Genomic DNA, 4,457 nt, shown 5'->3' on the forward strand with positions numbered 1-4,457 from the left:
AATAATGATTAATGTATAATAATTATTCTATGTATAACAATAATAATTATTCCATGTATAATAATTATTCCATGAATAATAATGATTCCATGTATAATAATCATGATTCCATGTATAATAATAATGACTCCATGTATAATAATGATTCCAGGTATAATAATAATGAATCCATGTATAATAATAATTATTCCATGTATAATAATCATGATTCCATGTATAATAATAATTATTCCATGTATAATAATTATTCCATGTATAATAATAATGATTTCATGGATAATAATGAATCCATGTATTTAGCGGATTTTTATCAAGGATCTCAAAGCGCTGTACAAGGACACAGCAGCAGCAGACACTCAGCATATTTTTACAATTATAAATACATTGAAAATAAAATTACTAAAATAACTAACATTTTTTTATATTTAGTTGATGCGCTCATAGCGCACCACGTGCGTGGTGGCCCAAGCGGACTCATCCGTGTAACAAACAAAGCAGGCTCGGTCTGGTCTCGAGAATGATTTAATATAATACGTGAACTTAATTCGCATTTCCAATACTCCACGTACTGGTTCACGCATTGAATTGATTGTCCAATCCAATTTAGCAGATTATCGCCGCCTGCTGTTCATCTCCTGTAAACCAGAAGCGTTTACCGCCCATTTAAACATTAACAAACAAACCGCCCCACAGACTGACCGTTTAAAGTGGCATTTTCCATCCCACGCTTAACACAATAGAATTTGTAAAAAAAATCGAGTACAGTATACGACCGCGGTTTTATACATACACGGTAGAACGTAACAAGTATGTTCGACAAATTAATAATGGGAGAAGAAAAAAAATAGACGTTCCCTGACCGGGAATCGAACCCGGGCCGCGGCGGTGAGAGCGCCGAATCCTAACCACTAGACCACCAGGGAAGCTGACGACTGTCGCCTTCCAGCAGCCTTGTAACCTCTGCCCAGGGTTGTGACAATCATTTTTATTATCATAAAACAATAGGTAAATAGGGGGCCGTCCATAAATGACGTCACACACCTAGGGGGGGGAGGTCAGACATTTATGACGATGGGGGGGGGGTTGAGAAATGTGACGTCACATCAAAATGCGCAACTTTTAATAAATATAGACAACACGTTCTACTTAATTAAATATACTTTTTAATAAAATTTTCTCCTACAACAGTGCAGCGGCACATTCAATACGCACTACAATGACAATAGTTTTAAAGCGATTTGAAGCATGTTTTATTATTTTTTGGGGGGGGAGGGAGGCAGAGCTTTGTGACGTCATATTTGAGGGGGGGTCAAAAATCGTCCAAAATCGCGTGACGTCATTTATGGGCGGCCCCTTAGGCGTTACCTTTTTCTGGCAATAAATGATCTGTTCGGACAGCACCACATCAGCAAACTTTCGCAAGGAATCACGTTTGCATTAACCACACGTGTACATTCTGCGGTGAACGTGCAAAACCACAAAACGTGCTCTCGTAATAATATTTAGCCAATGTCTTTGAAACCGATTGGGCTGAAGCAGAGCCAGCCGTCTTTATTCCTTGCCAAGAGGTTTCCATTTGGTGTTTTAACATCTTAGAACCTGTTTCATTGCCAGAGAGGGTTATTAAAATCTGTTCTTATGTATTAGTGTTACTACTACACGCTTTTTATCCACTCTGTTGTTGTATCCTCAAATCTTGTAACTCAATTTTAACCCACCTTCCCAATGTGGTATCGACTGCACACTTGGTATACTTATGGCATAATTATGACAATACTATATTCGATAATTAAATAAAAAATATATATTTTTAAACATTGTTTTATATGTTATGTTTCGGCTTGGGTCTAATTGTCCAGGCTCAACTCACGTTGGCTGTAAATCACCACGGGTCCCTTAAGTTGTGGCAAGCTTCGGGGCCACTCCCTGGAGTCGTGGAGTTCTTCCATTACACATTTCATTAAAGCGTGTTTAAAAAAAAAAGTTTTCTTTATATTACTTATTTTAAATGTATTTACCAAGGAAAGCCGCGCTTGAGTCTTAGGACAATTTTACAGGAGGGGCCTGCCACGTTGCGTTTTTATAATTGTTATTTAGAATTATGTTGCTGCTATAACATTTGCACACGATAAGCCACTTTGTTGAGCCACGTCGCTTCTGAAAAAGAAGCTAACTGCTCAAGTGGGCTTTACCTGCTAAGAGAAACGTAGTTTAGTTGTATTTATTTTTTAAAGCGATTTGTTTTCCTTTACTATACTTAGCACCCCCCATCGTGTTTTTGTTATTGTTGTTGTGACATTCTGACCCACCTCGATTAGAAATCTGTGAAAAAGAGTTCTGTAGCTCATCGGATTCCTCCACTATAAATACATCTTGCTGTGGTTTTCCCACCTGATGATGATTGCTTGTGTTGCAATCGAAACGTCGTGATTTATTGTATTTCTAATTACGTGACTTTACCGAAAGAACAAAAGAGTATTAAAATACGTTTCAACCCAACTAATGATGAGCTAAATTTTGATGTAAAGCTTTCATGACTGCAGGGATTCATATTCTTGGTTCTGTCGGTAAAGTCACGTAGAAGGGAAACAATACAATAAAAATATAAAAAAACATTAAAATTCTCACGACGTTTCGACTGCAACACAAGCAATCATCATCATCAGGTGTGAAAACCACAACAAGAAAATTTGAAAAAAAATATTGTTGTGGTTTTCACACCTGATGATGATTGCTTGTGTTGCAGTCGAAACGTCGTGATAATTTTATTGTGTTTTTTATATTTTTATTATTTTATTGTTTCCCTTCTACGTGGCTTTACCGAAAGAACCAAGAACATAATGATGAGCTGTGTTTATTTTACAAGTGGGAAGAAACGCGAATACCGGGAGAAAATCCCTCGCATTACGCGAGGGAGCACCACTCTATCACCAGGGGGAGACACTGTTCGTACCGTACAAGCCAATTGAGCTTATGCACTTGTATATTTAGTCTAAAGACTCATTTCTTTATAACGTATTTTTTGTTGTTGTGTTTAGTTTGTCAAACTCCCCCCCCCCCCCACATACCTCAGATGACAAGTTCAACATACATACATACACATTCAACTATATCCCTCCCCCGCATCTCGGATTAGCACGGATGGCTATGTACGGTGCGAAAGAAGTTCGACACGGCATGTGGAGTGACGTCACGCGAGGGACACACAAACAGACATTCTTGGCTCATTATTGTAGTAAGAACTCGCCTTTTACCCGTCCATGGACGGGTGTATTGCAGTAAATCTGAAACTTGCGAGCGAAAAGCAGACCGCGACGTGATATTCATTGCATCAATTCGTGTGCACTTTGTAAGGCCGCGGTGACACAGACTTATTCATTTAAAGGTTGTAATCCCTTGTTCATCATGACGTCCTTTATACCTCTACTACCTTGACTACCCGCCTTCGCCCGGGACTTGGATTCACCACGCTCGCGATGTTCACACACCACACCAGTTACTCGTTTGAGGCTGAGTCGACCTAGGTGTTCATGGTCGGAGATACATCGAGCTCTATGGTGTAGCGTTTTGATGAGGGAATTCTTCTGGGATGGATGATGGTGGGAATCAGGTTTTAGGTAGGCGTCAGTATGGGTTACTTTCCTGTAAACAGAATGGCTTATTGAGTCATCTGGTCTCTTGTTAATTAGGTAGCATGCCATCCTTTTCTACCTCCATGGTGAATTTGATGGCTGGGTGTATGGAATTGATGTGGTTGAGGAATTGGTTCAGAGCCGTTCGGCCATGTGGCCAGATGACAAACGTGTCATCTACGTACCTCTACCACAAGGATGGGTGTAGAGTGGATGCCTGGATGGCGTCCATCTCAAAAATTTCCATGAAAACGTTGGCTACAACCGGAGATACGGGAGAACCCATTGGGGTGCCTTCAGTTTGTAGAATGTTCCATTCCAGGTGAAGTAAGTGTTGGTGAGGCAGTCTCACCAGGGCCGGTACATCAGCATTCAATCCTTTTGGACCAAATCTTCAATGATTGCAATGGTATCGGGCACAGGAACTTTGGTGAACAAAGAAACTACATCGAAACTAATGAGCAAATCACCTGGGGACAGTGAGATGTCTTTAATTGACAATACCAGGTGAGCTGAGTTAAGTATAGAAGAGGTGGTCTTACCAGTGAATGGCTGAAAGGTCTCAGAGAGATATCGGGACAGTTTGTAGGTGGGTGAGCCAATGGTGGAGACGATGGGACGAAGGGGTGTACCTTCTTTATGGATTTTTGGTAAGCCATATCATCTGGGTGGTCTAGCAACCGTTTGGTCTGTTCAATTAAAGAAGCTGAATCAGTAATGCTACTGTACGTTTTTGTAACGAGGCTATAAGTGGGATCTCTTTAATTTTTTGTGTAGCTACCATGATGGTAGCTACACAAAAATTATCATCCATCCCAGAATAAT

At 40.1% G+C, this 4,457-nt stretch overlaps 1 non-coding gene across 1 annotated transcript; it reads right to left on the reverse strand.

The window, feature by feature from the left end:
- Window positions 1-851: 851 nt before the first annotated feature.
- Window positions 852-923, reverse strand: TRNAE-CUC (transfer RNA glutamic acid (anticodon CUC)). Its single transcript has one exon. It is a non-coding gene; the product is annotated as a tRNA-Glu (tRNA).
- Between the last annotated feature and the right edge of the window lie 3,534 nt (window positions 924-4,457).

Source organism: Petromyzon marinus, chromosome 32 (assembly GCF_048934315.1).
Source record: "Petromyzon marinus isolate PM22_M1 ecotype Great Lakes invasive population chromosome 32, UKy_Petmar_22M1.pri1.0, whole genome shotgun sequence".
In the NCBI taxonomy this organism is placed as follows: Eukaryota; Metazoa; Chordata; class Hyperoartia; order Petromyzontiformes; family Petromyzontidae; genus Petromyzon; species Petromyzon marinus.